At 36.1% G+C, this 27,940-nt stretch overlaps 1 protein-coding gene across 2 annotated transcripts in view; it reads right to left on the reverse strand.

Moving 5' to 3' along the window:
- Positions 1-24,478, reverse strand: part of PLK1 (polo like kinase 1) — a 77,149-nt gene extending 52,671 nt beyond the window's left edge. The window contains exons 1-2 of one of the 2 annotated variants that reach the window (XM_074196256.1): positions 24,199-24,478; positions 4,123-4,462 (exon numbers count right to left, since the gene is read on the reverse strand). The gene's annotated coding sequence lies outside the window, so the exon portion shown is untranslated. The remainder of the gene's footprint in view (positions 1-4,122; positions 4,463-24,198) is intronic. The other variant, XM_074196257.1, reaches the window with a different exon arrangement.
- Positions 24,479-27,940: the final 3,462 nt, after the last annotated feature.

Genomic DNA, 27,940 nt, shown 5'->3' on the forward strand with positions numbered 1-27,940 from the left:
AACTGTCGTTATCGTGTGCATGAGTTTGATGATTGAGCAGTAATTATATCAAACTGTTTCTAATTAAACATGTTGTTTCTCAACCTGCTATCCAATTATTTTTAAACCACCACAAGAGTTTGATAATAGTATAAACTAATTGCCAGTTTATGAACAGTTGCATGTGCATATCTTCATTTGTGTTCTATACCCCTACACCAGAGTAACTTACTCATTCCCCTCTTTAATCCTGTAATTGTATACTTTCAGTTATGTGATCAAATGATCAAAATGTCATTAAATTTTTGTATTTTGCAGCTCAAATATCAGACTGTTTGGAAAACTATGATCGCTGGGTAAGTACATTAAAAGCCATCTTGAAATATACTCCCTAAATGTTCTCCAGAAACAATCTTTATATTACTTTTTGTTGTCAAATTAAGATTGTTTTCTGATTTAAACTTATTCTTCATTCATTATTATTCTATCTGGTAGATTTTCAAATGAACTAGTTGGCAATGCTGGTCAATCATTCAAAGAGTTTATATGAGAGTGTATATATTTTGCCAGTGGTAGAAAAAAAGAAAGTCATGTCTGAAGATATTTTTCCCTTACAAAATAAACATTGTTTTAAATGAAGCCATATATATGTAACTGAACTTTAAGTATAAAATTATCATTTAGTAGAGTAGAAAAGTAAATATCTTCTGTTATAACTAGTTATCCATTTTTACAGATTGGTTAGATGGCTAAAAATTAGAAAGAATTTCTAATCTCTCAACAAGAAAACTTGTAAAATTTTCCTACCATTTTCCACAACATATTAGTGTGAGAGAACTTTCACTTTATTATTGTTTTAAATCAAAATAGAGGGAAAACCTCATAGAACCATATGTAAGACTATTTAGTGTTGAGCCAAATATTGCAATCCTTTGTTCAAATTAAAAAGTCTTAACGTCAAAATTAAATTTATAAATGGTTATTATAGTATGTTAACTATCTTCTAAGTTGTAACTTATTTCATTAAAATGTTACTTATAATTAACAAAATCTGTAAGAAAGAAATTTTATATAAAGTCTTGAAGATAAATTATGTCTTGCTGGCTTTTTTTAGTTCTTGTATGTCTTACAAAATTATTTTGTAGTTAATCTTATCATTCTATAAAATTTGAATTTTGATAATTATAGTTATAAATGTATAATATAAATTTTAATATGCATCTTTTGGGATCCATAAAATAATAAAAAGTGATTCTTCTTCTTATTATTATTATAAGTCCCTACTGATAAATTTAAAGAAAATTATGAGTGGTATATTAAATTACCTTTGGGATTCACAAAACTTTGTTTTTGTTGAAAGGGGTTTATGGAACAAGGAAAATTGGAAACCACTGTGACCATTTCTAAAGGTTCCAGTTTTTTCTTATTCTAATAACATTCCCCTCAAAGAATATAAAAAGGTTAAATTGCATTCCAAAAATTTTGGGGAAATTTGGCAAAATTGTCATCTTCTTTTATATAATTATTTCTATAATTTGTCCATTATTTAAGATTTTATTTAAGTCTACATTTGGGTGTGTATATTTTGTTTGGGGTTCCTGAACCCATTTCTATTTTTATTGCATTATGTTCTGTAAAGAATGTCATAACTATTATTTTTTACATTTGTTTGCAATTGTCTTAAGTCCTAACACAGGGTTAGATTTTGTGAAGTTCCATATGATGCAAAAAAACATGTATATATTCTTTTGTTGCCCCATTTAGAAGATGCCATAGGTCTTATAATTCTATTTTCTCAGAAATTTGTTCAGGTCTATATTTTCCCTTTGTTTATCATTCTATTAGGCCTATCCAAAAACTGATAGAAAGATATTAAAGTGTCCTTTCACTACTGTGTTACTGTCTATGTCTTCTTGACAGTCAGATAATGTATCTTTTATGAATTTGGATCCTAAGGAATTTGGAGCATCTAAGTTTATTACTGATAATTGGTTTATTGTCTATATTTTCTTTCAAAATGACACAGTTTCCTTATTCCTGTTTTGAATGTTGTTTTTGCTTTGTTTTTTTGGATTCACTTGGCACAATAAATTTTTTTCCATCCTCTCAGTTTTATTTTATGTATGTTTTTAAAAAATATATTTCTTATAAGCAACAGGTTATATATGGTTTTATGTCCTTATTCAATCTTTTCTATTTTATTGGATTATTTAATCCATTCACATTTAAAGTTATGAATTAAGCTTTATATTTTTCTCCATCTGTTTCTAGAATGGGGTTCCCCCCCCCACCAAGTTATGCCTTCCCCTCTGCCTTCTGCTATAAATACAGTATTATGTTTCTTCAGTACTTTAATTCTTTTTTAAGTTGGCCCACTAGTTCTCTTCATGTCTCCTGATTATCTCTTCTCTTTTTGCTCCTTTCCCTTTAAGATTTTGTTAGATCCTTTTTCCATTTTATCTGGCTATATATTTCTCTCCCCCTTTTTCCTCTCAATCATGTAGATTTCTCTTCTTCTCCCCCCCAATGAACCATAATTGATTTTTTAATATTTTTTTTGCATCTCATTCCAAAGGGGATTTCTTTCCCATTCTTTACAACTCACTTCATTTCACTCACTCTTCCACCATCTGTTTCTGTTTATTCTAGATCCTCCTTCTCTAATTCATAATCTAGTCTCTCTGTATTCTTATAATAAAGGCTTCTAAGGTATCCATTTTATGTTCTGCCTTCTAGACATTTTCTTCCATTGCCTTTTAGGACTTACCCCATAGTATTCTTTTCCATTGTGCCTCATGCTCAGTTATTGCAGTAGGTAGAGAACATAATGTACCAAAATAGTAGTTACATTATAATGCAGACTCACAAAAGAAGCATTCATCTGTGAGTATAGTGTCAGTAGGTTCTGTCCATAATGTCCTTTATCCACCCTTCACTCCTACCTCTATTAGATTTTTACCTTCAACCATTTAGTACATTTAGAAAGGAGTCTCTTACTAATCTTTGTACTGTCACTGTGTTGCTGTCTGCATGTATTTATTCTTCTGATATTTAAAAAAGCAACAAATCTCTGTTTCAAACTCTTATTATTGAACATCCATCTTTTATCCCATATGGTAAGCAGATTTGCAAGATGGATCACCTTGGGCTACATCCCAAATTCCATTGTTATTTGAAATACTTTATTCCTTTTTCTCCTCCTTTTTCTAGAGGTTGGAAAATAGTCTTGTATTATTTGAATGACCTTTCCTCCTAGTTGAAGGTTTTTCTCCTGATGGCTTATATAAATTGTTTCTAAATTGAATTGTTAAATTTTATCACTAAGTGTCCAGAGGTAATCTATGACTTTTTTTTTGTTAGGTTTTGCAAGGAAAATGGGGTTAAGTGGCTTGCCCAAGGCCACACAGCTAGGTAATTATTAAGTGTCTGAGGCCACATTTGAAATCAGGTACTCCTGATTCCAAGGCCGGTGCTCTATCCACTGTGCCACCTAGTTGCCCCTATGATTTCTTTCAATTGGAATTTGATTTCCTGTGTTCAAAGGTTCTGGGAAGTTCTCTACTATTTTCATCATTATGGTATTGGGTCTTTTGGGGGTTTTTTTGTCCTGACATGTTCTTCTGGGAAACCTATAATCTTTAAGTTGTATCTGTGCACCCTGTCTTTTGAGATTCATATCTTTTTCTTGCACAGGGAGCATATTTTCTTTTGAATGCTTTTTTTTTTTTGCTTCTCCTCTTCTAGGTTATCCTTTACTTCTGTGTATCTTTCTTTCCCAATATACTGTTCTCTCCTTTGTTTCCTTGGTAAGTTTTTTGTCCAGCTCATTATTTTTATAATGCAGGACCATAGCTTCTGTTTTGATAATTGTCATTTCTCTTTCAAGAACAATTTATTGTGGTTTTATGTTCTCAAATTCCATAGGATCCTCTGTCTCACCAAGTATTAGAATATCTTCCTTTGTTTTCCAGTATTTAATAGATGCCTGCACTTATTTACTAGATCTGGAGGTCCTATTTCTTTCTTCTTCTGTTGATTTATCTCATTATGTTCAAGGTCTTTGATTTTTGTTCTTTTTGAAATATTTGGTACTTTCAGTCTCTCCCCCTCATACCCTCCCCCCTTGTTTTCCTTGCTACTTACTTCTTTACTCCCTCCCTTCTGACTGTGGTTTCCTTGGCTGGATCTCAAAAGTGTCTCTACCTTCTCTCATACTGAATTCTTAGTTTGCCACCTAGATAATTGTTGCAACTGGTCAGAAATGGCTCCATAGGGTCCTGTGCTCTTTCTCTCAGGCCTGGTGGAGTATTGCATAGCTCCCAACCTGAATAGTGTCTTGTCCTGATTCTTCTGCATCTCAGTTTTCTGGCTAGCGCTGGTAGTTTAGAGCTTTTCAGTATTTGCAACACTTGAAATGTTTTTGGCCCTGAAGGGCTGTGGTCCAAGAAAATTTTCACAGCCTGTAGCTAAGGTCTCCACAGTACTAGAAAGAAAGAAGGGAAACTGGGATGTAGGAGTGAACTTTTGTCAAGTCCGTGTATCTGCTAGTATAGCCTATGAAGTATGGAAGGTGGGGCAGGAGTGTTGAATGAACTCAGAATCAGTAAGAGTCAGTTCCTGAGTTGTTATTTTTATAACCTTCTTTTGTATTCTAGATATCCTGGACTATGGAAATGAAGTTGCTTTATCTTTGGCACCTAATTACTGTTTTGGAGAAGTTTGAGAGATTGGGGATCAGAGAAAATGTACAGTTTGCCATATTGTTGTTCATGAGACCTACTAGAAGTTTATAAGGCTATAAATTTTATATTAAACTGCTGATATGCATCAGTGGAGAAACCTTTCACAGTGGGAATTCCCCACAGTGATAAAAATCATTATTGGGAATCAAAAAAATTCCTAGGCCTAGGATTCTGTTAATGATACCAGATGTTAGAGGGGCCTATTTTGATTTCCTGAGTAAGGACAGATCTAGACAAGGACACATTAATTTCATTCTGTGTAAGAATGGTAGGATGGGGCAGATAGGTGGCGTAGTAGATAAAGCACCAGCCTTGGAGTCAGGAGTACCTGGGTTCAAATCCAGTCTCAGGCACTTAATAATTACCTAGCTGTGTGGCCTTGGGCAAGTCACTTAACCCCATTTGCCTTGCAAAAACCTAATAATAATAATAATAATAATGATAATAATAATAATAATAATAATAATAATAATAAAGAATGGTAGGATGACTCTTTCCCCAGGAAGCCCTTTCTGCTAATAAACAGTTTTACATATGACCTCATCATGGTTGATTTTATTCCGAATAACCCAGCCTTTATCTGGCATGCCCTAGAATAGTAGTAGCTAGCATTTGTATATCATTTTAGGTTTGCAAAGCACATTAAAAATATTTTCATTTGATCTCCTTCACAACCCTGGAAGGTAGCTGCTATCATAATTCTTGTTTTACAGATTCAAAAACTAAAGTGAAAGAGGTTATAAAGCTTGCCCACTTGAGGAAAGTGTCAGTTAAGTGGCAAAGAAGACAGAACACTAGGCCTAAAATTAGGAAGACGAGTTTGAATCCTGTCTCAGAAACTACCTTTGCCTCCCTCAGTTTCTTCATCTGTAAAATGAAGATGATATTAAGGGTTTTGTGAGTATCAAATGAGATATTTGTAAAGCACTCTGAAAGCCTCAAAGTGATATATATATATATATATATAAATTCTAGTTACTGTTAAGGTGAAGAAGGATTACATTTCAGGTACTTTGATTAGTCTATATATCAGAAAGGAATAACAAGGAGTCTAGATGGACACAAACTTAAAATATCTGCAAGGCTTAATGTGCAAGAAGTTTAGAAAAGTAGACTAAGGCCACATTATGAAAGATTTTAAATGCTAAACAAAGGAGTTTATATATTTTGCCCTAGAGATTATAAGAAGCCAGTTAAAGTTTCTTGTCCTGGACTGAGCTATACTTCTTCCATTGTTTACTTCTGGCACCTAAAGTTCAAAGACTCAAAAGCAGTTTACAGGCTAAAAATTTTCACCTTCTCAGCCATGAACCCCCTGATGAGAAGGGGTGGGAGGCTCAGAAATTATTAAAAGGTGTCTATTAATCCCATCAAGCATTATCAGTTTAATTTTTCTTCAGAACCTAAAAGATTTGCCATGTAAATAATAGGGTTTTGTGTCCCTGGGTTTTATATTACCGATACTTCATTGTGTCTAATGGGAATTTTTTTTTTCTGATGTTCTGAAATAAAATATAACTTTCTTTTTGTGGAGATATCCTTCCTGAAGTAGTCTGTCTGAATTATTTACTTTGAAATTTCACAGTGTCCTTACAGAAGTGATATATATTTTAACTGGATTAAGTGAATTATCTTGCTTTGAAAGGGACAGAGCCTTTGCTATAATATAAACAATGTGTACTTTCTCAACCCACAAAAGCTCAAGCAACACAATAGTAGTACAATTCCTATTATGAAAGTGTTATGTGAAATTTTTTGAGATTAAGAGATCATTGTCCTAATAATTAGGAACCACTACTATAGGTCCTTTAAAAAAAATGTACTATTCAGAGGATCGGTTAAGTCAGGGACATTTGTCTGTCTCTATCTCCCCCTTCTCATCTAGCTTATTCTCCTCTCTTTCTGCCTAAAAGGATGTAGCACTTCATCTTGTCCAAGGTTGTATGAGTCCTTGATTCTCTCCCATCCCCTTTAAGACAATAATGTTAAAAAGAAAACATAATCTTGTAATCTAAATATATTGATCTTTGAAGACAGAATACATAACAAGAATGTAATTATATTAAATGGGTCTCCTAGATTATATATAATTCTCCTAAAAAAACGCAAGTCAAAACACCTGAATGATATAAGAAATAATAAATACCATTGAACATAATCTTTATTCCTTGAGATTCCAGACTCCTTTTCCTCTCTAGAGTTATCCCTTCCATATCATGACTTCCCCCATCATGGTTTTGATATATTGCAGGTCAGCATAAAAAATTAAATGGGAACTTTTTTTGTTTTGGAAGTTTTGCAGAAGCCACAGACAACAGTCAAAGACCAGCAGATAATACAAAGCTATGACCAAATACTTAAGTCAAATTTGACAATAAAGTACTGTGAACACCTCAGAAAAGGAAAAAAATCAGACTTCTTCTTCTCTGGTACAATGGGAGGGACCAAAATTTTTTGCTGGCTTTCTAGATTAGGGGTAGGGGTGTAACCCTCATCTGGAAGGGCTAACAAACCATGCACCTTCTCCTCTGCTTAAAACCACTCTTAGGACTATCTGGTCTCTCTCTCTCTCTCTCTCTCTCTCTCTCTCTCTCTCTCTCTCTCTCTCACACACACACACACACACACACACACACACACACACACACACACCACACCAGCAATAATAACCCTTCCCACAACAAAGCTATCCTCTCCTCTCTCTATAATTACCAAATTATGTAGGAAGACATATTTATCTATACTTGTCATCTCAGGCTACCATTCTTTCTCCTTTCACTGAGAAACTTTAAAAAAGAATAGGTAACACTTCCTGACCATTTTTTATTAAAATTTCTCCTTTTAAAATTATTGATAAAGAATAACCCAACAAATCTTCCAGTTGACAAATCCAATGGCCTCTTCTCACTCATCATCCTCTGATGTCTCCACTGCATTTAATACTATTGCCACCTGTCTCCTTTTTCCTAGTGCTTTCTTTTTATCCTGGATCTCCTCTGATAACAATGAAGATAGGTTTGAATTTTTTAAAAAGTCAGTGAAGTGTATAATATAGTCCATTTTGTTGTTTTAATTTATTCTTTTTGTATTCATTTTTGAATATATTTCTCCATTCATCTCCCTAGTATCAAAGACTTAAAAAGAAAAAAACTATTCAAAACCAAGTGACTTTCTGTAATCATATAAATCAATTTCTTATATTCATGTCTCAGACCTCTTCAAAAAAAAAAGAGGTTCATTTTCTCAGCTTTTCTCAGGATCCAATTGTGATTATGATTAATCGATTGTGATTATTTCTGTAGTATACATTAAGATTCACATTCCAAATAGTTTTGTTTAGTTTTTTTTTAAAGTTTGGACACTTACAGGAAAAATCATCAATTATCTGAAAAATTCTGAAAATCTGGGTTAAAAAAAAGTATTTGGCAGTAATAATAAAGATTATCTGTAGAAAGATTATTTTAAAAATTCTCTTCTAGAAACAGATACAAAAGAACAACATACACAATCACATTTTTTTTTTTTTTTGGTTTTTGCAAGGTAAACGGGGTTAAGTGGCTTGCCCAAGGCCACACAGCTAGGTAATTATTAAGTGTCTGAGACCAGATTTGAACCCAGGTACTCCTGACTCCAGGGCCGGTGCTTTATCTACTATGCCACCTAGCCGCCCCTCAACATACACAATCACAACAACATAAATAACAATCAAACCCTGGGAGGCAATAAAAACTGGATCATTACCAAGACCAGTGTTATGTAAGTACCACATTGTCAAAGTTAAAGGGCATATCCTTTCCTATTTGATAAACTCATTTTCCAGGAGTGTTTGTGTGTGTGTGTGTGTGTGTGTGTGTGTGTGTGTGTGTGTGTGTGTATGTGTGCAAGGAATAGTATTTGAGAAGTACTGAGTCAAAATAAAATGTATTAATAAATCATTAAATTAATTATTTGAGTTTTGGGGAGTGAGTAAAGTCAATGTTGATAAGAGAAAGAGGGAGAAGGGAGAAGAAGGAAGAAAAGAAAGTTAAAATCCTTTGCTATGTGCTAATGATTCATTTTAGTAGGGAATCTACATTTAGTTAAATTCTATCTAGGACAGTCAATGGATATTAAAAATTAGATATTAAAAGTAAAGGAAACTCTTGCTTATTCAAAGGCCAGCTTTGTTAATTTACATATAATCCTCAGGTTCTTTTTTTTAACATAGTTTTAATGGTGCATCTGAGCATGATATGACAGCAGGAAGGTTGACATGACAAACATGTGAATTGGACTTGGGGGGTGGGGGAGTGCTCTTCTAAGTCACCAGTCTCACTTTCTCCTCCAGAGCCATCTGTGTCCAGGGGCCAGATATGAATGAGGATGACTATTGATGACCCTGGATTCAAGGCAATCAAAGTTAAGTGACTTGCCCAGGGTCATATAGCTAGTAAGCCTCAAATATCTGAGGCTGGATTGAACTCAGGTACTCCAGACTTCAGGGCTTGTACTCTATCCATTACCTAGAACACAGACCCTTGAGTTAGGAAGACCTGTGTTCAAATCCAATCTAAGACACCTTACATTTACTAGCTGTGTGATCCTGGGCAAGTCACTTAACCTTGATTGCCTCACATCCAGGGTCATCAATAATCTGGATTCATATTTGGCCACTGGGGGCCAGATGGCTCTAGAGAAGAAAGTGAGGCTAGTGACTTAGCACAGCCTGCCCTCACTCATATTCAATTCATGTGTTCCTTATGGCATCACCTCTCTAAAGTCATGGTCTTCTTCAAGAACAAAGGATAAACAACAATATGTGGTACAGTGGGTAGAGTACAAGGCCTGGAGTCAAGACATTTATTACCTCTGTGACCCAGGGAAAATCTTTCACCATGTTTGCCTGTTTCCTCATCAATAAAATGTGCTGGAGAGAAAGATATGGCAAATCACTCTAGTATCTTTGACAAGGAAATACCAAATGGGGTCACAAACAAACATGATTGAACAAGTCATTCTTGAGTCTTTGTCTTTGTCATGTAATTAAAAATGGAAGCTTAAAATTTTGGCTCCTTTTTCTTAACAATTTTGGCCTTATAGATCTTGCTTGCAAGTCACTTTATTCTGTGGTTTCTCATTCTTTGAAATAATTTCTAGAAGTGAGAAAAATAAATTGCTTTATGGAGTGAATTTTTCTATCTCTCTGAGTAATGTTTATCAACTTTTGTTTTTCCCAAGGTCATTTTCCCCTATGTGCCATGAAATCACTTTATTGGGTCACTGCCCTCCCATTCTTCTGTTGAGTCATTTACTCCTGGGAGTTCTGATTTCCCCATTCCTTTTATAATTTCCTCCATTATGTCATTCAGGTTTTTTTTTAATTTGTGCTTTTCTAAGCGACCTCTATATCCTTACATTCTTTCTGTGCATCTTGTCTTCAAAGACTGATATATTTCAATTATATAAATATCATAATTTTTTTTTTACTTTGTAGTTTTTTGTTCTCATCTTCTTGATTTTTACTTCTCTGTATTTACACTCCAAGGTCATTTATTTGCTCTTTTGGTAGGACTTGCTTTGCTAGATTCCAATTTTTCTCTTCAGGCCACAAATTCTGCTTTCACAGTTCTTATTTCTCTTTTAAACCATTCAGGGATGGTTTTTAAATGAGATGCAATACTATTTATTCTGTAAGAAATCATAAGTGGGCAGACTTCAGAAAAGCCTGGAAACACTTACATGAAGTGATACTGGGTGAAGTAAGCAAAACTAGGAGAACTTTGTACACATTAAAGGTAACATTATGTGTTGATTAATTATGATGGGCACAGCAGTTCAGGGATCAAGAATAATTCTAAAAGACTTGTGTTGGAAAATGCCATCCACATACAGATATGGAGTTTGAATGCAAGTTCACTTTTAAAACTTTTTTTCTTTTTTCTCATGCTTTTTTCTTTTTAGTTCTGATGATTCTTTCACAACATGACTAATATGGAATATGTTAAACATGATTACTCATGTATAACATATCATATTACAAGCTATCATGGGGAAAGGGAAGGGAAGGGAGGGAGGTAGAAAACTTAAAACTTACAAGAAGATGAATGTTGAAAACTATTTTTGCATGTAATTGAAAAAAAATAAATAACATTCAAAAAACAAACAAACCCAGCCATTCCAAAATATCCTGTTGTGATTCCATGATCTCTTTGGGCATCAATAAAATCCTCTGTCTCATCAGGAATGGATCAGTTTTCCTTTGTCATGCAATATTTGTTCATAGATATCTGAACTTGTTTAGCTAATCTGGAGGCCATATCACTTTGTTATTTTTCCTGTTCAACAGCTTTAATTGAATTTCCTTCCTCCTGAGATCTTTAGTAATCTCAGCTTTTTTTCTCTTTCATATTCCCTTATTGCTTACTTTCTGACTCTTTGATGGTGATTTACCCAGGGCCTATTCCTAGTTCTTAATCTTTCCCCAAGTGACTTCTAGAGGGACAAAACTGACTCCACCAGAAGAGAACCATTGGAATGGGATCAGGGTCTTACTAGAAAGTATTGGGATCTGAGACAGGGCCTGTTGGGAGCCGATTGGCATCTTGGGGGTTCTCTATTAGGAGAATCTGATGATAAGTAATCTAGGTTTACTGAGAGATATTGGGATTGTTTGTCAGTAAAACTAGGTTTATTGGAGTCCCTTTGGAGAAGATCTGGAACAGACTTTGGATTGGTTGGAGAAAAGGCTTACTGATCTTCCACAGTTGGGACCTTCTGAAGGAAACTCCAACTTGCTGCTCTCCACCTGCCCATGTGTTCCAGACCATCTGGGCAACTTGGAAAGGAAAACTCATCCAGCCACATGGACTCTCTTTCCTATCATATACTACCTGCCTAAGGAAACCCACTGGAATAGGAGCAGGGATCCCTATCTTTGAGGGAAATGGAAGAGGGTGAATTCTCAGGGAAAGGAGAGCTGACCAAGGAGGAGAAAGGTGAGATCAGGAGGTCTAGACATGAGTCCCAGAGCACAGAGACCATCTGAACCAAATATTAAATTGAGGAAAAAAAAATGACTCCACTTGGATGCTAGTCTCTTTCCCTTAGGATCAGAGGAGTGTCATACAATCATACACAGCCATGTCCTATTTCAGTTCTTTCTCTTCTTCAGTTCCCTGTCTGAATTCTGTTACAGCTCAGAATGTTACTTTGCTGCTATTATAGAGTAAGCTTCTGCCTCTTGGTTTTCCATGTCACTAGGAGAAGTGGAAGGATAGAGTTAAGTGCAAGCCTATGGGTAGGCTTGGGAAGTTCCTGCTGTTATAATATGGTAGGGGGGCAGGTAATGATAGTGGAGGGGTTAGGACTTTGTCTTATCTTTTATGAGTTCATTGAATTGTTAACTTATTAAGGTACTTGGTGTCCTAGATGGCAGACAGATAATAGTGCCTCTTGTGAATTTCTAGATTTAGAAGTTAGAAGGGTTGTGAGGATTAGAGAAAATGTCTCATCCTCCATTGTGTTGGTTAAATGACACAAAAGTCTGGAGTAACCTTGTATTTAGACTCCCTGACTCATATCTGTTCCTACTCTAATCTGTCTTCCATACTGCTGCCCAGCTGGTTTTCTTTTTTTGGTGGGGGGGAGGAGGAATTTTTTTTGGCCTTTTTAACAAGGCAATAAGGTTAAGTGACTTGTCCAAGGTCACACAGCTAGGTAATTATTAAATGTCTGAGTCTAGATTTGAACTCAGGTCCTCCTGACTCCAGGACTGGTGATCTACTGTACCACCTAGCTGCCTCTGGTTTTCTTAATAGAGTAATAGTTGGATCATGTAACACAGCTACTCCAATGGCTCCTCTTTACTTTTAGGATCAAACAGAACTGAGGATCAAATATAAACTCTTCTTAGTTTTGTCTTTTTCTTATCTTTCTTTCTGGTCTTATTTCAAATTACTTCTTTCCATACATCCTTTGGATTAACTAAGGATTTTTCAGGGGTAGTCTTGGCTACATATGATTCTTCCCTCATATTCTATGCTGCTTTTTGAGCCTACCTTTGGTTTTAAAAAAATAATCCCACTGTAACTACTTTATCTAAATGTGAGGCCAAACCTATTTATGCATCATAATGGGATTCAGAAATAAGTTTGACTAATGTTCATTCAATAAATACTAGTGATTCAACAAGTTCTCTGAGACAGTTATCTAAAGACAGTTATCTAAAGCACTTAAGTCACATGGTTCTTCTCTAGAAACATTAAGTCAAAAGTTCAAAGCAAATTATCTTTGGCATAATCATTGGATCATATTTTAAATTCAGAACTTTTTTCTTCTTAATATATTTGATGATGACATGTCCGCACTGAATACAGAGGGATTACATTATTCTTAAAATTTGCCATATTTACTTCAAGAAATCTTTCTGTCAATAAATTTTAAAGTCTTATATTATGATGGATGTTATTTTTTCCTACCTAATAAAATTAGTCAAATTCCATTTGTTATTTGGCATATTTTTATGTTGAACCCAATTCTTGTATATGTGATCATTAAGGACATATTCAGAAAAATATGTTGTAATTTTTTTTTTTACTGGTATCTTCATGATGGAATAAAGAGCAGTACAAAAGTGTTCTCAGTGATTCATGGATATTCTCTCTTCATGTGTGGATTGCAGATCTTCCATGTCTAATTGTTCTGGGTGACTCTTGTCTGTGTTCTTAAAGTCATTTTTTCACCTACAATTCTGGGGGCTTCCTTCCTTTGCACTCTCAACATTAGAATGATTACAGTGGAACTCTGGGATTCTCCTTCCTTTTTTTTTAAGGTATTTGCAGGGCAAATGGGGTTAAGTGGCTTGCCCAAGGCCACACAGCTAGGTAATTATTAAGTGTCTGAGACCAGATTTGAACCCAGGTACTCCTGACTCCAGGGCAGGTGCTTTATCCACTGCGCCACCTAGCCGCCCCAATTTTCCTTCCTTCTTGACACATGACTGATGCATTTTTTGTGCTGCCCATTTCTTGAATGATGCCTTTTACAATACTTCTTTTGCATAATTTCTCATTTATGATGTAATGTAGCCTGTTCCCTCCTATCATTTGCCTCTCCATTGCTTTTCTGGCTACTTATAATTTTTTGTAATATATTAATAATTTATGATTCCCAGGCTAATGATAAAGCTAGTAAAAGTATTGGTGTTTAAAAATGAAACTTTAGGTCATTAAAACTGTGTAATTTCCAGACTGTATGTATTATGTTATTTTTCTTTTGTTCAGTCCTATCCTACCTAATTTGTGATTCTAAGAAGCTGAAGCATGTACAGTAAAATTGACTCAGCAGATAGGCTAAATCAGATTGAGTTACCAACAGGTTTGTTGGTGACATAGAGGGATGTCTACCTCAAGCATATGAAAACTTCCTCAGGTGGAATAAGAGAAGAATAATTTGTTCTAATGGTTGAAGGCAGCCAAAGCAGGCACCATAAAGTTCTTAGAGTTTGATTAGACATGGATGACATCAACATCATCCATTGCCAGTCTTATTAACTTTTGACTTGTCATTGGATTTTGATGACCTAGAAGAAAGATTGAGCCTGAGACCTTGTGCTATTCTGCATCACTTACTTCCAAGTTGAGATATTACTCCTGTGTCATTGATCCTCTACAAAAATGAAGAACAAACAACAATAACAACCTTTTACTCAACAAACTCCAGAGACTCTGTCACCTACTGGAGCAAATAAAACACATTGTAATGACATTCAAAGTCCTTCATAATTCAACAATTGACCTCTCTGACTTCTTTTAATAAAATTTCATTTTTTTTTCCTGGAAACCTTATCAACCCCTCTTAATTACAGTTTCTTTCTTCTGTAAATTATTTCCTATTTATACTGTATAAAAGCTGTGTTTTTTTATGGTTTTCCTCTTTAGATAAGCTCCTTGAGGGCAAGGACCATCTTTTGCCTCCTTTCTATCCCCAGCACCTAGCACAGTGCTTGACACATAATAATTAATTCATATTTACTGATTGATTGATATTAGCTCTGACTGGAATGCCCTTCCTTCCTACTTTGCATGTCAGATTTCTAATTTCCCTTTAAAGTCCTGTGGAAATCCTGCTTCCCATAAAGCCTTCCCCTGACCATCCCAGCTCATAATTATTTCTTTTTCTTAAAATAAATACCATTTATTGACTGGTCATTCAATTCAAATCAATTCAGCAAACTTTATTCAGTGCCTACTATGTACTAGACACTGAGCTAGGCATTAGAGATATAAAGAAAAAATAGTCCCAGTTCTAATTGGTGAGATGATACATACCTAGAGAAGTAAATACAGGATTTTTTGGTAGGACATAGAGTTGTACTTTTTTTTTTTTAAAGATTTTTCAAGGTAATGGGGTTAAGTGGCTTGCCCAAGGCCACACGGCTAGGTAATTCTTAAGTGTCTGAGGTTGGATTTGAACCCAGGTACTCCTGACTCCAAGGCCCGTACTCTATCCACTGTGCCACCTAGCCACCCCTTGAGTTGTACTTTTAAAAAAGTTTGAGATTTCTGTGAGGTAGAGGTAAAGAGGGAATGAATTCTGAACATGAGGGACTACTTGTGAAAAGTCATAGAGACAAGAGAAGAAATGTTTCACATTATAAAGAGCAATGGGAAATGCCTCATACTCACTTAGAACTTAGACTTTGCTGTAGTGTATAATTGCCTAGCTTGTTTTTATTTAAAAAAGAGTTTTATTTCCAAGAGAAAGTTTGCTTCTTGGAATTGCATAATTCATTGGATAGCCAATGCAGAATCTACCCATTCAAAGAATCAAATGAGATAAAATTTATAGTATTTAGCAAAGTGTCTAGTACCTAGTTGACATTAAATACCTATTTAATAAATACTCATTTCCTTTACTCTCTTTTTCTTTCTATTATTAGGTCAAATTACAGTAATATTTTTTTGGGATGAGAAAAGCAGGTATAAAAAATATATGCATGTACTTTCAGAAACCAATGCTGGAATTTATGGCTATAAAGGAGAATTGCCACAAATAGTTCTGTGATGACTCAAGCAACATCAAATCTCTTTTTTTCCCCCTGTTCCTCTCCAAAACCTGCTTTGGATATTCAGTCTCCCTTTATTGAACTAGATGGCATTTAGAAATTTTGAAGTTCTCAGTTTCAGAATTCTCTAGATTTTCTGGACTAGGGTCAAGTCAAAAAAGTTCCTTTTCCAGGGCAGCCATGAGATAGAGAAATTTGCATCAGGTTCCACATACTCTAAAAACTTACACTTGAGAATAGTCCGAGGATTGTCCTGAGCCCCACATCAAGAGTTATTTGAACTGATGATATATGCCCTAAGACCTAAAGTCTTTTTTTTTTTAGGTTTTTTTTTGCAAGGCAAATGGGGTTAAGTGGCTTGCCCAAGGCCACACAGCTAGGTAATTATTAAGTGTCTGAGACTGGATTTGAACCCAGGTACTCCTGACTCCAGGGCTGGTGCTTTATCCACTGTACCACCTAGCCACCCCCAGACTTAGAGTCTTTTCTCTCTCTTCATTCCTTTGGATTTCTTGGTCAAATTGAATTCATGGTGTTTTAATATGACCTCTTCATTCTTCCTGCTCCTTTGAAATTCCAAACATTCAATAAAGGCAATAAGAATTAATTAAATGCCAGATGTGTGCCAGACACTGTACTAAGAGCTGAAATACAAAGAAAGTAAAAAAATAAATAAATAAAAACACCTTTCTGCCCTCAAATTGCTCACAGTCTAATGGGGAAGACAATAGTAAAGAATTATGGATAAATGAGATATAGCAAATTAGAGATAACAGAAGGAATGGATTGGTATTAAGTGGGATTGGAAAAGCTTATTTCTTTTAGAAGTTGAGATTTTATCTGAGACTTGAGAGGAAGTCAGGAAGCAAAGTTGAGGAAACAGGGGGACAGTCAGTGAAAATGTATGGCATATTCTGCTATATATATACTATATATATACACATATATATTTGATTTTTCTATCCATCATTCTGAGACTCAATTTTATGTTTATTCATTTTCTTTTCTACATGTTCTAATCTATTAAAGATATTTCACAATAGTCTGAAATTCAAAGAATATATTATTTTGTTTTGTTGTCTTTATGATTGCTTTGGGGATTCTCTTGGCAGAAATACTAGAATGTTTTGCCATTTCCTTCTCCAACTCATTTTACAAATGAGGAAACTGAGATATTAAATGACAGAGTAAGTGTCAGAGGCTGGTTTTGAACTCTGGAAGATGACTCTTCCTGTCTCCAAGGCCCAGTTATGCCACCTAGTTGCCCCTACTTACTATGCCTATGGGACAAATTGCTTGACCCTGAGTATCTGCCCCCAAAACATATATACCACATACCAAATACCAAAATGTGATATGAAGTATTCAGTACCAAGTCATTTGTTTTCACTTACTAAATTCCCTCACTTCAACATTTATCTTTAATTTCACTCTACAACAGAAGATGGAGAGGATAATTATGCAAGCATTCAGGAGTTGTTTCACTGCCTCTCCTCATTAAAGAAAACCTTCCCAGAGTCCCCTTAGCATTCAGCAGCATTCCCAGTCTTTGTCATATTGCAAATATTCAAAGTGATTATTCTGACTGGTCAAAAATTTGAATTAATTATTCTGGAAAGACAAATCTACAATGCCTTGTCCATAAGAGGCTAGACTGTCATCTGTGATTGTTTCTTACCAATCTGTGATGGGGTAATGTTTTAATCAGTTCTCCAGGAAAAAAAAACAACATATGTAGGACACACTTTTTACATTATTAATATTTTCTCCATTATCTTCTTCTATCTAGACATCAAAATAAGAAACATAACTCTAATTTGCTGATTTCCAAGGTGTAAATGCTCACACTGAAAATTTAATGATGACTCTTCAATAGGAGCTGGCCCCTGTACACCCTGAATGGATCAATTCAAATTTACTGGGTCTTTCCTGAAATAACTAACTACAAACACTAATAGTGGTTTTTCCCTGTTTCTTTTTTTAAGAGCTTGAAACCTGCAGATTTAAAGTTTTCATGAAGACCTTTGAAGAGTTCCTTTTCAGCCTCTCTGTTCTTGTTCTATAATCGTACAAGAATCTTAAACTCTTGAGGGTAGAAGCAATTTCATTTTCGTCTTTGTATCACTACACTTAGTAGATAATATGATACTTAATGCTTGTTGATTGATTGGTTCATTTATGTGCTTCTTCTCCTCTACCTTCAAATATTCATTGTCTCCATGACTACTCACCATCGTTCTTTTTTGTAATCTCACTGAAACCCAACACTGGTCTGCCCCCAGAGTTACAGGATCATAGGAGCTAGAAGATTCTGTTTTATATATTCAAGTGGTTAGAATGTCCTAAACAGCTCTTAGCTGCCATCAAGCACCAGACAAGTCTCAGCAATCACAGGCTTTTTAACTTGTCTTTTCTATTTTGTCTCTAAAATGTTTCGGGATCAAGAGAGATAAACCGGCTTGCTCACTTCAGGTGTGTCCGTGGCCACTAGGGGGCTCTCCAAGCTTGCACTGAATTGAATCTATGTGCCACCCACTCTGTATTAGTTGCTATGGGGGGGAATGATACATAAGGAGAATAGTCAGTTTGAATTGTGAGGGATCTCAAAAATCTTCATTTTAAGAGATAAAGAAACTGAGCTCAGGGAAGTTAAGTGACTTGTTCATATGTTCTTCATTGTCCATTAATCTCCCCTCCCCATCCAAATCCTAATTCTTTCAAGTACTCCTAGGACTACAAGATGTAGTAGGTAAAACACTGGACCTGGAGTCAAAGATTGAATTCAAATTCATCCTCAGACATTAACTATGCAAGTTACTTAACCTCTGCTTCAGTTTCTCCAAGTGTAAAGTGGGGATAAATTAAAAGTACCTATCTCATAGAGTTGTTAGGAGAATCAGATAAAATATTTGTAGTTATTACAGTTATTACCTGGCATATCTAGTAGGTGTTTAATAATAAATACTTGTTCGGGGTGGTACAGATAAGTAAGTAGCATAGGTGGGATTTGAACCAGGATCTTCTGACTGAAAACTCACCTTTTTTTCCATTGCACTACAAAGGTGCTTCCTCATCAGAAATTTAATGTTTATTTGAAGACATGTCCACGAATAAGGAACTAGGTCTGTGATTTCATCAGTATAGGAAGCTTCCAGATGAGGAGACTCTTAACCAGTGAAGGGCAGCCCCACTCTACTATTTATAATCTCAGAGTTGCCTAGAGGCGTTTGAGAGGTTAGAATCGCCCTTCCAATATGTATCTGAGGCAAGGCTTGAATCTGGGATTTTATGATTCTGAAGCTAGATGTCTATCCACTATAATACCATATTGCCTCTCATCAGTTAAAAAAAAATTGGAAAAATTATGTGGCATAGACTATAGGTGCTGTAGGTGATCACACAGGGGAAAACCAGTCCTGCTAAATTTTAAAGGAGATTTAATTAAGGAAAGGGAGAATCTCGACATCCTCCAGAGTAGAATCAGTTCCTCACTAATGCTGGGCTTCACCCCGCAAGAACACCACTTTTAGAAGGGCTGACAGCAGATGCTGCTTTGAAACCTGAGCTTTCTCACAATTGTCTCTCTTCTGATTTCCAAATCCTTTGTGGACCTCCTTGTTTTTCTTCTTTGGATAAGTTTTCCTGTTTTTGAAAGGATGACCTTTTCCCAACAACCCTTTTATGGTGCCATTAATTATCTGGGGTTATAGTCTAAGTATACCATAATTTTGTTTCTTGTTCAACCCAACTTTTAACTTCCCAGCTCATGGTCATGACAGTTGCTATTCTCTTTGACTGATGACTTTTCAAAGAATGAAGTCTATAGGGGATCAGTCTGTTTGACTTGCTCAGGAGCTTTCCTGGATAATACTTATAGGACAAAGTACAAACTCAACAGCTGGTATATAAGGTCCTACACAACTTAAAACTGCATCTACTTTTCATGATTTATCTCCATGACTCCCCCTAAAAAAAGATTTTAACTCAAAACAAATTGGTCTCATCATAAGCCACTGCTCTTCAATATAAGAATTTTAGAGTTGGGGAGTATGGTGGGAGATACACTAGGAGAATGTTATATATCTAGGGTCTCAGAATTTCTGAACTGGCTAGTCCTACTTCTCACCTGTTTGTCTTCGTTATCTATAACTCTCTTCTCTCTCCGTTTGGATCCTGCCTATCCTTCAAATACATGTAGGCAGTTGGTGGTACAGTGAATAAATTAATGGAAAACCAGGGTTTAAATCTACTTTCAGACATTTACAAATTGTGAAGGCTTGAGCAAATCACTTATCCTCTGCCTCATTTTCCCCAACTGCAAAATGAGAATAGTACCTATCTCACAGAGTGGTTGTGAGGATCAAATAAGATAATGTTTGTTAAGCACTTAGTACAGTCCCAAGCAGGCAAATATAGTCAGTAATTAATAACTACTTGTCCCATAAAATTAAACAAACAAATAAATAAATACCTGTTCCTTCCCTACCATCATGCCAACCCTCATTGATCTCTCCCTTCTAGGAACTTCTATAATTTGAACTTAAACTTATCTATTATTGATCTTGCACTACTTTCTAATATTTATTCTAATATTTTATATATATATGTCTTGTCTATGTGAAACAAACATTAATCTCTTCTAGTAGATCCTCTTCTCATAAATGCCTCATAATTGTTACATAGTTTTCAAAATAGATTACTTGATTTGTGGGCAGCAGAGTTGTAACAAGCAATTTTTTGCCCTTGGACAAATGGCACAAAATAACCTATATCAAACAGGTTTGAAGAGCTTGACATCTGAAATAGTGTACTGAAAGATGGGCTGACTGACCTGGGCTATGGCCCTGGAGAGGGAGAAGCTATTGTCTGACAGTTTCCTGTTTTAACTTATTAGTCTTGCTTAACTAGGTGCTATGCTAAAATATTTGTTTCTAAAATCATTAAAACAATTTTTTTCTATTTCAGTTACATCCTCTTATACCCTCTCACCCCCAGCTGATCCTTCCCTTATAACATTTAAGTAGAACCAACAAATTCATTGTCCCTGACATATTCTACAACTGTGGTCCCCACCCCATTATTATTGTTAGTTTTCATTTTCAACAAGAACTAATGACATCACTAGTGATTTCTTGACTTTTGAATGAATTGGATTTAAATTTTAGAATTACATGATCTTCAGCCTCACTCACTCCTAAAGTTATTGAAGTCCAACAGCTGGACAAAAATCAAAACAACTGGCAATGAGCTGAGATGATGTGGTTTGTTTTCCCGATTCTATTTAGTTTGTTTTGCATCAATTCATTCCATCCATCTTCTAACATTTCTGAATCCTGCAAGTCATTTCAGAGGAAGAATTGCTAGAATTTGATGACAGATTGGATACAGAAATATATGAGTCAAACATGACTCATACTCTTCTCTAACCTGTAACCAAGAGTCTTTTCTTATCTATTTTATTGATATATTTTGTTTTGCCACCACTTAGCTTTTTTCCTCTGTATCCTTCCCCTTCCCAGACAGTCATTTCAAAAAAATAAAAGAGAAAAATTTCAGCAAAACTGATCAATACTTTTTTTTTTTTAGGTTTTTGCTAGGCCATGGGGTTAAAGTGGCTTGCCCAAGGCCACACAGCTAGAGACTAGATTTGAACCCAGGTATTCCTGACTCCAGGGCCGGTGCTTTATCCACTGCACCACCTAGCCACCCCAAAACTGATTAATACTTTAAAAAAATCTGACACTAAATGAAAATTTCCAAAACCATGGTCCCTGATCTCTGTAAATGAGGTATCTTCTTAGATCTCATCATAAGGGACTAAGTTTGTTCTCTGTTCCCTCATATATATATATTTTAAGGTTTTTGCAAGGCAAATGGGGTTAAGTGGCTTGCCTAAGGCCACACAGCTAGGTAATTATTAAGTGTCTGAGACCAGATTTGAACCCAGGTACTCCTGACTCCAGGGCCAGTGCTTTATCCACTACACCACCTAGCCACCCCATATATATTTTAAAAAAGATTTTATTTATTTTGAGTTTTAAAATTTTTCCCCTATTCTTGCTTCCTTCCCCCCACAGAAGGCAGTCTGTTAGTGTTTACATTTGTTCCATGTTATACATTGATCTCAGTTGAATGTGATGACAGAGAAATCATATCCTTAAGGAAGAAAAATAAAGTTCCTCATATATTCTTAATTTTAATTTTGTAATCCCTATCCCAAAATCCATTGGTATGGGGTCTCTTCTAATTGGTGGAAATGAACGCTCTCCCAGTCTAGGAGAGAGTTCAATACTATTGAACTTTGGGGTAGGGCTACATTATTTTCCCCCATTGTATTTCTTTTTTGTTTTGTTTGTTTGCAAAGCAATGAGGTTAAGTGACTTGACCAAGGAGTCACAGCTAATTATTAAGTGTCTGGGGCCATATTTGAACTCAGGTCGTCCTGACTCTAGGGCTAGTGCTGTATTCACTATGCCACCTAGCTGCCTCCTACCCCATTGTCTTTCAGTGATGAAAATGACCTAAGATAGTGAGTGATAATGCAGTTTATTGCCCTTTTTTTCCCCCTTTTACGCTCCAAAATGGGTACTCAAGCTTTTATCTTCTGGAAGAGTACCTGTTTGCAGTGGGCAGGAAGTTACTGAATAGGATAAGAAAATTAACAATGCATGGGCATATGTCATGAGCTTTTCTTTTTCCTTTGTCATGGAAAGGGACATATGAATGACCATGTGAAGAGCCAATAATATAGTGACATGCTGCATTTCTGTCAGCTTAAGAAAAGTATTTTGTGAATCAATTTGGACTGGAGAGTCCACAAACAGACTCAAGTGTCACAAGGTACAACATACAGTGTCATAGAGTACGTACAACTGTCACAATTGTCTTGAATTTAGGTAAGTGGGAAGGTACCATTAACAGGAGCAGTAAAGCCCAAAGGAAGACCTGATTTAAAGGGAAAGTGTTGAGGGAGACAAAATCTTAAAATGTGGCTTTCTGAGAGGGGATACAATGAATAAAATACATGTTAAGATTTGAGTGAATAATGGCAGCACTTTTTCTGAGAGCTTTTTTTTTGATAGGATTATGGAAGAAACTTGGAAAAGGAGAGTTGGAAATGTCAGACAGCCCCATCTCCTTCCTGGTATTATTTATTCTGTATAGATCTGGAGGCAATTTTTAGCCTGGAATTATTTGCTGTTTACTTCTCTTATAAGCCTGAGTTTTTGGCATCCTAAATTCCTTATTTCATCATAGTATCAATAGAGTTCCTTTCTTCCTATTCAAAGGTATTAGAGCTAATACTTTTTTTCATTCTCTGCAAGAGACCCAGGCCAAACTACCAGATTTTTTTGGTCATCTTCCCAAAAATGAGGTAAACTGCCTTCCTATTATCATTTCAAGTGTTTCTACCTGGGCTGTATAGTATCCCCTTCCTAGTTCATGGCTACTCAAGTTAGAGATTTCAGCAGAAGTCACACTTGATTTTCTTCTCCTTTCTACTTTCCCTCAAGCTCTGGACCAATTGGGTCTTTAGAAAAACCATTGACCACTATTTAACAACCTGGGATCCTTTCAGTGGTTCTGCTTACTTAACATTGACAGGTCTGATAGTCTCTTGGGTGAATGTCCTTTGGCATATGCAAAGACTATATCCAGGGCAGTATAAGAGAAGAAAAGGGAGTCAGAGTTCATCTTCTAGATTACTCAAAGATCCCTTGATCCCCAAGTTTTTGGTCTGTCTAATCCCTTGAGTTCAGTTGCTTCCCAGCTCAGGTTCTATTCTCCTTAGATCTGTGAAGGCTGAATTTTCTTCTTTGAGGAAAGATGGTATTTGCACTAGAAAGAGAACTGGATTCAGAGTCAGAATATGGAGATTCTAATCCCAGTTCACTAATCTGTCACCCATAGAATTATTTAATCTCTTTTTTATTAGACAAAATGGGAATAACAATACATCACCAGATTATTTTGAGGATCAAATCAGAAAATGTGAAAGTTCTTTGAAAACTATCATGAACATAAATTTTATTATGCCATTGCAATAAGGGGCAGCTAGGTGGCACAGTGGATAGAAGGCTAGGCTTGGAGTCAGGAAAACTCATCTTTCTGAATTTAAATCTGGCTTCAGACACTAGCTGTATAATCCTGGGCAAGTCAATTAAACTTATTTGTCTCACCTTCCTCATCTGTCAAATGAGAAGAAAATGACAAACTATTCTAATATCTTAGCCAAGAAAACCCCAAATGAGGTTATGAAGAATTGGACTGAAAAAAATAACTGAACACCAATTGGACTATTGTAATACCTCTGAATCCACTCTCCTATTTTGTATCAGACTAGCAAGTTGGGTTTCCAGAGAGAAGAATATTAGTTTACCCCTCAGGGATCTAGGTATAATCCTGATGGGTTGAATTAGACTTAAGACTTACTTTAAGTACAGTAGAACTGAGGCACATGTATAGAGAATACATGTGAACAATGAGGCCCTCCTGATCCTGGCTCTGGAATTTCTTTTCTCTTTTTAGCAAAGTTCCCACCAAGTTTGCTTCTGGATGTGACACTGAAGATGGACAAGTCCATCCCTTGCTTGACTGAGCCTGCTCCTCTCAATTAAGGTGTCTTCATGGGATCTCTTCTTTCCTTTGGTTATTGACCTTGGTCATTTGTTCTTAAATACCACCTCTCCTGCTGAAATCACTGTCACTGTCACTGCCACTCCAGTGGACTCCTCAACCACCATTCAGCTTTGACTGGTGATGTAACACCTGATGGCAATGATGGACCTCTGTTACCCTAAACACTCTCATATCAGGACACTCATTCATATAAAATAAGAGAATAAACATATACATACACACATGCACATAAAAGAATAAACACAAAAGAATTCATACTCTAGGACACATAATGATAAACTAGTTCTTCCTGTTCCCTCAAATGGCAGTTTACAGCAATCCAGGGAAGAGAGACACCTGAAAGGCAGGAATCTCCCCTTTAACATATTAGGAGAATTCTGGTTCAGCAACCAGTTAAGAGATTCTTTTGTCACCATTCAGTGAGAACTTGAGTCATAATGGCTAACTGGAAGTAAGAACATATCTGAGCATGTTCTGAAAGGGGTGGTGGTGGGGGAAGTGGGAAGAAGGGCTATGGGATCCACTATCATTTGTCAATCAGGCCAAGTTGAACCACCCTTGGTTGTCTTTAGGCTTTACTTTATCTATAAAATGATGAAGTTATGTTAGATAACTTTTAATTTAGGCTATTCATTGAGAGGTCATATACTGAAGGGTATAAGGCAGAAGGGCGAAGGGGTGGTACATGTCCAACTTGAAATATATTTAGTTCTCTTGAAGTAGGAGAAATATTGAACAGAAAAATGTGTTTTATAATTAATCTATTGTCTCTAGATTGACTATGAACCTTTCATTAACACTGACCCCATCCTTCTATTCCATTATCTAAGCTTTGAGATGAGGTCAGTGAACTTTTATTAAAATACCTTGTTCCTCAGGAGCTAGGACTTCTAGTAAATCCCTGCCCCCAGCACAAAACAAGTTTCTATTAACAAAACAATGGATCCCTGCTTTAACCTGAAAGGATTAATTCTGTGACCTACTACCTCTCTTCTATATAACCTTTATTACCTCTTCTCTCTTCTCTGAATTACAGTCCCCATCAACAGTTACCTAAATTACCTCATCTTCCTGGCCCTTTTAAAAGTTCATTCAACTCCTCTATTGGATTGGTCATCTGGGTTGCTCTAGAAGGCCAAATTAATCTCTCATGACCATTCCTTACAGTTTATCCCCTGCTTGCTTGTCTTTCTTTGGGAACCTCTCATGCCCCTATACTTTCCTTATTGCTTTCTCCTCTTATGATCTCTCTCTCTCTCTCTCTCTCTTTCACTAAAACCTAGCTTAGCCTAGCCTTTTGTTTGTTATTCACTTCCGTGAAAGAGAAAAGTTTTTATATTTAATCCTGAACAGTTTTAAATCCCAGGGATGTAAGTGAATTCATTCACTATTCAAGGCCTCTCTCTATCTTCATTTGGCCACCCCAAACTCATGCACAACATTTGAAATAATTTGGGTCCAGTGACCAGGATCAGGACAACTGGTGATGGCCCTGGATACGGTGAAAGATTTAGTTTAAAGCTAAAGTCTTTCCCAGGTCAGAGTTTAGCTAGCTAAAAGGTTTGGGTAGAACATGAAAGAATTGGGGGCTGCTAGGTGGCACAGTGGATAGAGCACTGGCCCTGGAGTCAGGAGTACCTGAATTCAAATCTGAACTCAGACACTTAATAATTACCTAGCTGTGTGGCCTTGGGCAAGCCACTTAACCCCAATGCCTTACAAAAACTAAAAAAAAAAAAGACCTTTCAAATTATTGACCAACAGGTCTCACCTCTGTACTAGGCAACTCAGTTGAACCAGTGACATTTGGTATACATAATCTATTGGACAGGTTTCCAGGGGCTCAAGGGGCCTGGGCCAATAGATGTTTGCAGAGGAGGTGGGGTGAATATTTGCTTAGGGAGTAACTAAGTCAGGAAAAGAGGATAGACTGGGAACATTTTGTTGATTTCCCATGGGGAACAACATCTCATCCCTAAATATCCCTCATTCCCCTTGACCCCTCTTTCAGATTCTATGGTCCCTTTGTTCTCACTCTTTCCCCTAGGAGAATAGTTTTCTCAATAAGCAGAAATTTACTCATTTTCCTTGTGTTCAGTTTTGAACTATTTGTCTAGGGATAGAATATGATGCAAAAATTATGGCTCCTTCCCAGGGACTTACACGTCTAGTAGGGGACACAGGAATATTCAGATGAATGGTTCACAAATTCAAAATGGCAAGCAGCATTTTTCACATACCAAATTAGTTAAGGCTTACAATATGAGTTTAAAAATTCAAGGGAGGGAGGTTTGGAGGTCAGGGATTATGGGAGCATAGCAGCCTTGTTGTTCACTTGCTCATAATCCCTTAGAACAGAGCAACTATCTTCCATCATCTCTCCAAGTCTGTCCAAACTTATGTTTGTTGTTTTCATGAAATAATCTATCTCTTCCTCTGCCATGCCCTTTTTGTTTTGCATTCAATCTTTCCTAACAACAGGATCTTTTTCAATGAGTCCTGTCTTCTCATTATGTGATCAAAGTATTTAAGCTTCAGTATATGATCTTCCAGTGAATTAAAGGTCATCTAATTCAATTCCATTATTTTATTATACATATATATATATATTTTTTTTTTGGCAAGTCAAATGGGGTTAAGTGGCTTGCCCAAGGCCACATGGCTAGGTAATTATTAAGTGTCTGAGACCGGATTTGAACCCAGGTACTCCTGACTCCAGGGCTGGTGCTTTATCCACTGCGCTACCTAGCCACCCCCAATTCCATTATTTTATAGATAAAGTAAGACTAAGGAGAAATGACATGACTGAAATCTTACAGGTTGTAAATGACAGAGCAAGGATTTGAATTCAGGTCATCTTGAAGCTGGAGAACTATAGATACAAAGAAAACACTGTAATATTTTTGAAACTTTTCTATATTATAGGGGGTGTTTTGGACTCTTTGGTCACAACTTTTGAGGCAGGAGAAAACATAGTACATAATGCCATGCACAGTGAGTAATACTGCCTTTAGCCACTCCTTGGGGACCTTGCCTGTGGTATATACATTGGAAAATACCTGAAGTGATGGGATAAACCTCTCCTCAAGCATTACCATTAGCCCTGCCTCCCACAGAAATGCATTTAATCAAAGTTCCACCCAGGCAAAGCCCTTTTCTCTTTGATTAAGTGGCTGCTTGTCTCTTCCCCTCTTCCCTTTGCTAAACTGGAACTCCAGCTCATGCTGATAGACCAATATGGCCCCAACTCCATACAACTGGGTCTATGCTGATCTAAGCTTCTTTCCTTTTGATTGACTACTTTCCTTATAACTATCTCTTTTGCTATTCCCTTGTCTTTTTTTAAATTTAATTTAATTTTTTAATTCTCATTTTGTACAAATGTTTTTTTTTACATTAATAAAATATTCTTGTTTAAGAGTAAACAAAATACCCCTCCCCCCATGAATATAGACTTGCTTGGGCGATAAAGGGGAGAGAAAAAAAATTAAAATAAAAAAAAATAATTGTAATAATTATAGGTATGGCCAGGTGG

The sequence above is a fragment of the Macrotis lagotis genome, chromosome 8, assembly GCF_037893015.1.
Source record: "Macrotis lagotis isolate mMagLag1 chromosome 8, bilby.v1.9.chrom.fasta, whole genome shotgun sequence".
Lineage (NCBI taxonomy): Eukaryota > Metazoa > Chordata > Mammalia > Peramelemorphia > Peramelidae > Macrotis > Macrotis lagotis.